Source organism: Rhyacophila brunnea, unplaced genomic scaffold (genome assembly GCF_057557595.1).
Source record: "Rhyacophila brunnea isolate RB1 unplaced genomic scaffold, BYU_Rbru_1.0 scaffold_41, whole genome shotgun sequence".
Classification (NCBI taxonomy): Eukaryota; Metazoa; Arthropoda; class Insecta; order Trichoptera; family Rhyacophilidae; genus Rhyacophila; species Rhyacophila brunnea.
The window spans coordinates 1,217,997-1,229,883 of record NW_028233078.1 but is presented as its reverse complement, the minus strand read 5'-3'; positions in this window follow the sequence as shown (position 1 = coordinate 1,229,883).

Sequence of the window (11,887 nt, the reverse complement as noted above, 5' to 3'; positions counted from 1 at the left end):
ATGACATATTTTATTATAAAAGTAAAACCCTTGTATGATCATTGGAAAATTTACAGGATGCTTTTTTTTTATTTATGTAATAATTATTCACATTTGAGCTTTATCAATTAAAAAAAGTAAAACGAAGGAGCATGTAACAAATAATGAAATTTCCGGGTATGGTGTAAATTAATTTTAACACCTAAAATGTATTTTATAGAACGTAACAAATGAAAAGTAGAAGAAATAGTTAAAAAAAATGTCCGAAAAAAATACAAGAAACGCGATTTGTTTGTTAGAAAAATCGATAAAAAAATATGCTATGTATGATCAGATAACTCATACCGAATATTTTCAAAGATTTAATATAAATTTACTTTTAATTTAATTAAAAAAAGATGGTCGAGTAAAAAAATTGAAGTGCCATTAAGTAGGCAGAACGGTCATCATATATTAAACTTGCTTTAAAGGTTAAATAGATAAATACTAAAGGTATTTTCAGGGTAAAAATATAATTTATATCATACTCGTAATCTCAAAATATGCGCAAAATCAAACATATACAGCACTTAAATATATTTTTGCTTGTTCAAAAATAATTTGATTGTGTTTCGTATTTTGATTCGATTACACATGCAAAAGTTAGATTATATTAAATTTCTTTTTATAATTCAATGATTTTTTCTTTTATTTTTTTATATTAACGGACTATTTATTATGTTAAAAAGACACAATAGACGAAAATTTGGTCCAATATTGAGTCTTGCAAATATTTCAAAAAATTACGCATCTATGATTTCACTGCATAGTTTCATATAATAAAATTTATTGTCTAAATATATAAAAAAAAAATTGCCATTATATAACACGTGATCATTTCGTGTATTCTACATTAGTCTCATTGCGGCTTTCATATATAATATTATGAAAGCAATCATAATTGAACAATTTTTATATAAAATTTCACACATCATGATTTTAAATGAAAATTGTATGGTATAGTATGCCAAGCCGACAAGATTTATTTAAAAAACTTTATAAGATCTACTCTAACATAATATCAATGAATTGGTATAAAAACACATCTATTTTGTTGTTGTGTATGACTAAACATTCAAACTAACTTGATATTTTAAAATCCATGGAAAATCGGTATGAAGTGTATTTTTTTTTCTATAAGCTGCCAATTTCAAATTTCCAACATTTTAACCTCCAAATATATAGATATTTATATCACTAGATATTTGGATTTTTTTTGATATTTGAGTGAATAAGTTTATTTATATTACTACCCTATGGACCGTTTTCTAAGGATTATATTCTTAATTTGAGTTGACAAATTTATTTATATTGCAAATATCTAACATTTAAACCGCTTTCTAAAGATTATATATGCTTTATTTTAAAATTCCTTCGCTATTATTATATATTCAAATTCCATCTATTCATTATTCAGAGTGTATCGCGTTATCTAATCTCAAATTCTTGTCAATATTAAAAAAAAACAGTAAAAAAAAGGTTTTTTAAAATACATATAAGTATTCCAACCCCTGTAATTATTTTCCGATGTTAAATTTATATTTTTTAAAAAAATTATCCAATAAAATCTAAAATATACAAATGAATAGTTTTATATTTTAAGAGATGTATCGTATATGTATAACTATTTCAAACAGGTATAAATTTCTTAAATTTATATTGGATTTAAGCATGAATCAAAAAAATATCAATACTCAGCATTTAAACTTAATTGAAACTGGGATTAGATAAAAAAACAAGAACCCAAGAACATTCGCTGTAAGCGATTAACGAATAAAATGTGGTTCAATCATTTTGTTTGTAAAAATTTGATAAATAGTTAAATTAATATATAATAAGGATTCAATAAAGTATTATTTATGAAATAACAGCTAACGCATACTTTAAATCTTATTATAGGACGAAAATACTTGCTAATTTTATTGATGGATTAATTTTGGTAATAATTATATATTTCTTCTACGACTGAACCATATTCATTTCTTGGGAGAAAATCATATAATAAATCCTTGTTATATTAAATTCTCTAAAATCTTCTTCAATGCCTTTTGTTTGCTTAAGACCTATTTGTTCAAGGGCTTACCTCATTCCCATAGATGAGATATGATGATAATGAATAGAATATATATATATAAATTTAACATTTTGACTTTAGAACACGATATTGGTAAAAATTAGAACAAAATCGAGATTAAAAAATAATATCATAAAACATCTTGCTTTAACAAATATAACATTATATTTTGTCGATAACTTCGACCCACACAATAATGAACAATAAAAATGATTTTTAAAATATAAAAATAATAAAATTTTGGGATTAATACATAAAATGAGCCTTAAAAATTAGATTATATACACATGATTATACAACTACCAATTATATAAATAGCAAAAATACCATCGTGGTTGCTAAAAAACCGTATTTTAAAATATCATTATGTTGGTAAATTTACCCTCTATCTATATAAATTATTTGCATTTGTGTTGGTCTTTCTAATTAGTTCTTAAAATTAGCCTAATAGCAATATAAAAGCGAATCTAACTCTTAAGTTATATTCTCATTTATATAATAACTCGTGTCTATAAAAATTAAAAAGGCCTAACTTTGTGGTTTAATATCAGTTTTAAAATTGGTTTTGATCAGGCTTAGCAGCATTTAAATATATATTTTATTTCTAGATAATTTTCAGTGTGTAATTTTCATATGCTCTTGTGAGCTTATTAGAATTAATATACTATTTACAGACATTATATATGAATTATTTTACCCATTCGGGCTCTGAATATGTTTGGAATATCTAAGTAAATTTTCATATGCTCTTGTGAGCATATTAGAATTAACATAGTATTTACTGACATTATATATGAATTTTTTGGCTCATTGCGGTTCTGAATATTTTGAGGAAAAGCAAAATTTTATTAGAGAGACTATTTCTTAGGGCGTATATATTTTTTTGGCTATGAAATATGTATATTGATTTGTACATTTCTTTTCAAATTTTATATGGTTTCATCGACAATCAATGATTGCATAAAATCTTTTTTGTTAACATTAGAAAACAATTACCTGATCAAAAATAGATGTAATTGAAATATTTCCGTATATTTTCAATTTTATTACCGTATGGGATGCGATTTTTTTATTATACCTCGGATTTTTTTTATAATAATCATGTTATTCATTTATGTAATCAAAAGTGGTTTATTTCTAATTCAAAAAGGATATCCTAAGTATATTTTGACTGAGTAGATTCAAAATACTTTGATTTTCTTGTATATGGTTTTAAAAAAGAACAACGTGTTTAAAAATATATGAAATTATTCATACTATTTGTCGTCTGACAAAAAATAACGATGTTATATAAATTAACTTTTTAATCACTATCGAATGAAAAATAAAACTTACGCAAAAAAATGCTCGGATTTCTATTATAATTTAACACGTAAATAACGACAAAGTTTCGGGAAACATATATTTTGTACCGATATTTTTTTTTACTTTCATTTAAGAATCTAGTTTATTTTTGTTGAGCCAAAATCAAGTGCATATTCTAAGTTTTATTTTTTTTATATAGGATTAGTCAGTCATGGTATGATTTATCCAAACAGAAAACCGTTATATACCACCTGTTTCTTTATTTTGCTATTTCTTCTGCGTGATTTGTTCATATCTTTCATAATTTAAGGAGAAAATTATGGGTCTGATATTTGCATTACAAACTATTGTCAGTAAATGTGAAGTTTAAAACCGTATATGTATTATTCTATTGATCATAATTTGGTTTAAATTTCTTTTTTTGTTTATATATATTTTTTTATTTTTAAGCTAAGCAGAAAGTTGATTGAAACATATTATATGTTGTTTTTAGAATATAAAATAAAATTAGAAAGGATGTACGTACTATCCGAAAAATTGTGTTTTTCTTCTTTTTATTTTATTATAAAATAGGAAATAATAATGCATAAGAAAACAAGATATATTCATGAAATAAGTTTTTCTTAAATCTATAACATTACTATAATGTTTTTTAAACATAATTTAGATAAATTAAATTTATGGTTGAAGAAATCCACTTATAAATATATCATTATTGATAATAATATACATTGCGTGGCAATTTTGTTTTGATTTTAAAAATATTAGAGCTAATAAGGTTATAAATTTGAGCCTCCCTTATGGTTTTTAACTCTTGAGAAAGTAACAATTATAATTATCATGTGCTATGCTAAAGCAGTCAGATTTAGTGTTTAATTCGATACAAAATCGGAAAATATTATTTAACTTAAATATATGCCAAATCAAACCATTATTAGCCCATTTTTGTTCAATTTATGGATTGAAGATGTTTACTCATAAACGAACACTTTTATTACCGTGATATTATGGGCGCATGAATGTATTCTACAATAGTTATTTGCTTATTTTATGATGATTTTAGGCAGAAAAAAAGGCCTTTAAGGAAATTTATATAAAATTATTAAAAGAATTATTAATGATATTATTTTATTAATATATAACATAAGAATTATCGCACATACATCCGTTAAGTAAAATGAATATGAGATATATTTTCATATAGGGCTAAAAATATGCATGTGCTTAACTAAATGGTCTACATTTAGATAAATATTTAGGTTTTGAATTTAGCATAGGAATATATTATATATTTCGGATGGAAACCATCAAGTACAAATCAGTCGCGATAAAATGCGCATTTATTTGTTTGGTAAAAATATGCACACAGGCAAATACTTAAATGTATTATAAAATTAAAAATAATTATGTTCAGAAATTTAAATTTTTATTAGAAGTGAGGGAATAAATATCAGCCCATCGTTCCGAAGATGCTTTACTTTGCACAACCATTAGCCGATGAAAAAACCAAAGATTCTATCAAAAAAATATTGAAACAAGACGAAGTGAAGTTTAGAAGAGGCATTAAAGCTTGTAAAAAAGCTTTAACCAATATAGTTGATACAATTAACACATTAGAGGTCCAAAAATCATCAAAAACGAGAAACTCATTGTTAATAATTGCAGGTGATATAACACCGCCAGATATGGTATCATTTTTTCCAGCACTTGCATGTGAAGCAAATATTCCGATTTTATTTGTTGAAAGGATGAAAGATCTGAAATATTCAAATGCTTATAAAAAGGAAACAACGTGTATTTTAATTGAATCAATTTCAAATAATTTAGAAGTATACAATGAAATTCTGGAAAGCACAAAGAATAGGCAAGTGTTTAAGTAAATTGAATTTTAATAAATTAATTTTATGCAATTATTCTATATAACTTTAAAATTGTAATTAATTAAATAATTTTGATTATTTATAAATGCCATATGTAATGACTTGTGATGATGTGGTTACAAAATTACATGAAAAATATGTTAAGGAGTTAAAAATCCCGGACGAAGTAGGAAGCATACATGCAAGCTCTCACACTCCGCAAGACACTTGAACTCATCTCATTTGAGAGAAGAAGAGCAGTTGATGAAGACAGAGCATGGAAAGGTGTCAAAAGATGCATCAAGGAGTCTTGCAATATTCCCAACACGCTGAACACGTCTAAATAGATAAAAAGAAAATCAACCCATAAATAAATAAAAAACAAATGTAATGACTTGGTATGGTGGGGTGGTTGCAAAATTCCATAAAAAATATGTTACGGTGTTAAAAATCCCGGACAAAGTAGAAGCATACATGCAAGCTCTCACACACCGCAATACACTTGAACTCATCTCATTTGAGAGAAGAAGAGCAGTTGATGAAGACAGAGCATGGAAAGGTGTCAAAAGATGCATCAAGGAGTTGTGCAATATTCCCAATATGCTGACCTTGTCTAAATAGATAAAGTGACAAAAAGAAAATGTACCCATAAATAATAAAAGTTGATTATTTTAATGACACTTGAATTTATAATATTTGAGAGAAGGTGGGCTGTCCATAAGAATAGATAGAGGAAGATACCAAGAGATACATTAAGAATTTTCGGGTATTCCTAATTGACAAATATGCCTTAGCCAAAGTAAATAGTGATTTGACGAAGCTTAACCACAAATATAAACCAATAATTCTGATTATATTTATATTAAGGAGCTAAGAACACCAGCGGAAGCATATTATTAAACAATAAGATTAAGGATTACACTTATATCAAAAGGTCTTGAGAGTAGAATATGCCAAAGGAATGTTGTGGAGGGATTGAGCTAAGAAAGATAATACCACATGCATCAGAGGAAAATACTTGAATCATAATTTTTCAAAGTATAGAGGGCTATAGAGGAATTTTATGAGATTCAAAGAAATACAAGGCTTCAGAGGAAAATACTGAATCAATAATTTTTCAAAGCAGAATATGCATAAAGATTGTTGTGAAGAGGATTGAGCTAAGAACGATAATGCATTAGAGGAAAACACTTGAATCGATCATTTTTCAAAGAAACATACTCAAATTAAAAACCTTTTAGAGGTATAGCTTTATAGAGAAACTTTCAAGAATATGATCAGATTGAGGGAATAATACCTAATCATCTTTTCTAGGCTAACAAAAGTTTTACTGATACAATTAAAAGGGAAGAATCAAATTAGCCCATAAATAAAAAAGTAATATTGGAATAACCAAAAGGGTAAGATGAAATTTAGGCACAAGAATACAATTTCGATTATTAATCAGAAATATCATTCATATTTTTCTCCGTTTTTTCTTTTATGCACCGAGATAAGATTCAAACTAAGTTACAAATATGAATTTCAATTAGGTCATCTTTTTTCACAGCAAATAATTTTTTAAAACAAAATCTGTGTAATTACAATAATTCGAACCTAAATACCCAATAAAATTCAGAATAAAAATCCCCTCAAAAAATAATAATTTATTATTGGAAAAAAAAATAAAACGACAAATTATTATGTGTGTTTTAGGTTATGAAGTTGACAGTTTAATTCATAAGTAAACATAGTGTTTAGGAATATTTAGAGATATCATACAATTATTTCATAAATGTAGGAGATTAAACTTTCTTGTATTTTAAAATCTTTTAGATTATTATTTATGAAAACGAAATAAAATAAGTAAAACTATATTAATTGGTTTAAATGAAATTTTTTAATTTAAAGTCTAATATTCCTATAAAATTTATTGAAATTGGATATATTTTATTGAAATAAGAGAAGAAGATGTAGTCAATACTATGAACATGATATACTCACATGAAATCAATCACGTTATGTTTGAAAAATAAATCATAAACTATAATACCAAAAATAATACATAAAAAAAGGCAATAGAATTTCTTTTGTAAGGCTTTTTTATTTTTCCAAGATTTTGATTTGATATAATATAGCGAAACGACAATTTTTCATGTGCAAATAATACTAAATTCTTCTAGGATTATGATCAAATGCACCTTGAATAAAAAATATATTTATAAAATGTTAAGTTTACAGGATTATACACATAAAACATCTACGTGGTATAACAACTAAAAATCAAATTATACACCCAAGAAAAAAATCAAAATCGTTATAAATTCAATTCATATAAAGAAATTATATTGGGTTTGTGAATTTATAATAAATAAAATATTACAGAAGCATAAAAATATTTTACACAACAGCAGCAGCTGTAATCAGAAAAATAAATTTTATTATTATACTTTCTATGATCGATAAAGCACAAAAAATAAAACGGTTTTATGTAAAAAAAGTTTCTCTATTGCGATTTTAAAGAAGAATAATGCAATAATTTTATAACTTAGAGCTATTTGCAATATTGATTGAAAAAGATATAAAAAATTCTCTATTATAGAAAAGCTGTCGGCCTTATTAAAGTTCATTCCCTCACTAAAACCTTAAAGTATAAAAAATATACTGTGTAATATATTTTTACGGGGTTTATGATTTAAAGAAAATTGATAGCTTAAATTGTCTTGGATTAAAAAAAATAAAATTAGGCGGAAGTTTAGATTCTAGAACAAAATTTTAGAGCTCCATGTGTTTAGACTTATAAAGAATATACACAAATTTAAATTTCTGTTATATAAATTAAATACCCAAAAAAAAATTTTGTAACGTATGAAAAGAATATACCCAAAATTAAATTTTGTATTATTAGAAAGGAATATACACAAATCTGAATTTTGTATTATTAGAAAGGAATATACACAAATATGAATTTTGTATTTTTAGAAAGGAATATACACAAATATGAATTTTTTTTATATGAAAATAAATTCCAATAAAACATTATCACCATATTAACCCTTTTAAATTTATTTCCAATTGCATAAAACAAAAATACATACAGATAACCTCATCCCCTCTTAAAAAAATTTATTTAATTAAATGAAGCTTTTAAAAGACGCTAAAAGTCATTTAATAACAGTTTAAATAGATTTTTTCATAAATTATTATTTATCTTGTATTTTTATAGGTTAAATGACCATTTAAATTATTTTTTATAAATAAATTGGAACCATTGTTTCTTTTGTGCGTAATATAATTGGTACGATAGCATTTATTTTGATATGGTAAAATATTTTATGCATAAGCTTTAGAGTTATAGCTATTTGATGCATGAAAAATAGTCTTCGCACCTGATTGTTATTTTCAAAAAAATATTATAGCATGATACTTTGTTGTAAATATCTAAATAAATTACACAGATCATTATGGTTAGTTAGAATTTGTTGACTACCAATATTTGTCTTTATAAATCGACCTTATTATAAGAATAAAAATTTAAATATACAACTGTATATCAAGAAATGCACATTTTCATCAACAAACACTTTCAAGTATCCTAAGAACAATTTTATTTTATAAATAAATCCTTTTATTATTTCAAAATAACCTTAGAATATATTTATAGGAAACTAAATTTACCCTTAAGAAATAACCCATAAGTTAGAACGTGTGATTTCATATTTTAAAGGCTTAGGATTATTTTTACTCAATAATAGGTAATTAAGTGCTTAATTTTATGCCTTGAAATGTATATTTATGAGTCGAAAGAGGCGAATACAGACAGAAATATTCTTTGTAGTTTAAATATAAAAATATGCGATTTTAAATATAAAATCTGTGTCCCACATCTAAAGCCAAGAATTCGCAACTATGTATAAATATGTTTAATATACAAGTCAAATATTTAGGTTATCAAAGGGCTAAAATGATTAGAATATATTCATTTTTTTCTTTAGTGGTTAATTTAGTAGTGCAATTTTAGATTTTATCTTCAAGAAAGACGTGATTGATTTGCCACGGACACACTAAAATCTATAATATTAGCTTTATTCTCTTTTATTACATGTTCTTCAATATTTATCCTCTTTTAAAGACCATAATCAAGAATTTCCCCCAATCGTATAGTTTGTAAATATGTCACAATTTGGTTTGTAACCACGAGTTTTTAACAATACTTTTAATGAAATTATTTTACGCCACAATCCCATGTTATGATATATGATTTAATATTTGTCTTAAACTTGTAGATTAATGTAGAATGAATTTATTCTAAAGGGTTATAATAAATTTATTTAAACTTCTTGCATCTTTTTCTTCCCGTGAACTTACTATCATTGCCGACTTCAAGACCTTTTCTCTTCTGTCTTTCTTTTATTTTCATTATTCTAGCTTTTACACCGTATAACTTTTTGGACCTTTCGACGGTCGAAGGTGTTTTTTGTTTAATATAATGTGTTGAAAGTAAAAGATAAGATTTTTTATTTCTTCCAGCCCCAACATTAATCATATCTGGAAAAAACCCAGCCTTTCTTGCAGAATTTATGAGTATATCCACCTGTTCTTTATTTGAAGATCCATACCATTGAAACACAGCATTTCCATTGATCTTAAGAACAGATTTACAACTATTAAAAAGCGACAAAAATGTCTTTTTTGCTTCATATAGCGAACGATTGTGAAAAAGCCATTGGATACAACTTATTGAGATTATGTGATCAAAAGTTCCTGGCTTGAAAGGTAACTCATAAGCGATGTCTAATATTATTTTTGCCTCAGGGGCTCTTAGCAACTTTTTATTTTCATCAATAAATACATGCCCAATTCTTTCGTTATTCAATGTTTTTTTAAAATTCTCGGTATCCATCTTTTCCAATTCAAATTTGTCGCAAAACTGAAGACTTTCATTATTAACCAAAGGCAAATTAAAATTTTCTTCACGAACACTCTCATATAATTCCTTTTCGTGTGAAATACTATCATTCGAATTTATATCATCATATTCTTCCTCGTATGGGCTTTCCATATCTTCTGAATCTTCACCATCGCAAATTTGCATAAGCATTTCCTTGGAAACATCACATCCAATCCATAAACCCCCTTTCCGCGAAATTTCTCGCCCACTCATTCCAGTCCCACACCCGAGATCCAAAAAAATGCGTTGGTTCTGTTTGTTGTAATTCGAAGACGCATCTTTTTTTTCGATTCCTAGAACAATATCGAGTGCAGTCTCTGTTAAGTCTCGTTGTATTTTTTTGAGCCGTGTTGAGTTTTTATATGTTTCTGCATTCTCTTTGTAGTGTATTTCGGGTGGTTGTGCATAATCTTCTGGTCTCGTCATTTTTCCGAATTAATTGGAAAGGATGATATAAGATGATTATTATATGGCTACAACCAAATTGGATTGAAATGATTAAAATTGTAAATAAACATTTTATTTTTATTATTTAGAAAACAATTGAACCATAATAAATTTCTATAATACTAAAAACGCTTTGCTTTTGATATTTCATAATTACATAAATTTATTCATGGGCTGATTTGATTTTCAGCCATTTAATTTTTTAAAGAAAAACATGTAACTGCTCTACAGTAGTATTAACTTAATGCTTCTTTCGGCCTTATCATCTTAACAATTTCACATGCAGCTTTTTCTCTTTAAATATTTATTGATTCACGATTTTCATCAGTTCTATTATTTGTGCTTCTGTTGAATTACCAACACTTTATATAATATTTTGAATTATAATATCTGTTCTTCTGTATACTGCAATTTGTGCTTATGGTGGAAGTACAGCCTCTTATTATAATATTTTAAATTATAACATCTGTTTTTTATATTCTACAGTTTTTGCTCTTTTTCTGTTGGATTACTAACTCTTTAACGTGAATTTCAATAATCACATTATTTATTTATGCTTTATTTTATATAATTTTTAGAGTTAATCAAGAAAGCCACAAAAGAAACCACTTCTCTTAAATTATTTTTGCTTCTATATATAAATAAACATTCAAAGATTAAAAATTTAGCGTTAGGCTTAGTATTTTACCTTTAACATCACATTCAATTTTATCTAACATAATATCGAACGATTTTATAGTTTTTCAAAAAACTTTCCCCATTTTGTATTATATTTAACCTTAATATCAAACAAATTGATGCAGTCCAACCAAAATGTATGGATGTAGGCAGACTGTAATAAAATGGAAATAAAAAGAAAAGATTATAAGATTCGTGCGTTTTTCAGCTCTTTATATAAATAGAATATTGTATATCGGAATACAAGTTAAAAAGGTAGATAAAAATATCACTTTAATTAATATTTAAGCTTAGGAAGCAAAGAATTGGACATAAAAACATAAAATAACCATTATCGAGCACCAAAATTGAAATATTTTATTTATTATTGATTAATAATTTGGTGGAAAGATATTTAATGCGGCTATTATTATAATAATTACAAGAATAGAAACTTAATAGCATTCTTGATCCGAAAAATATACATTATATCTTGAAATTCATCTTTAGAAACCTTTCGAGATTCCAATCTTATTTATAAAAAACAATAAAATTGTGAGCATATATCACTGGCATTCATTCAATCAATCTATTATG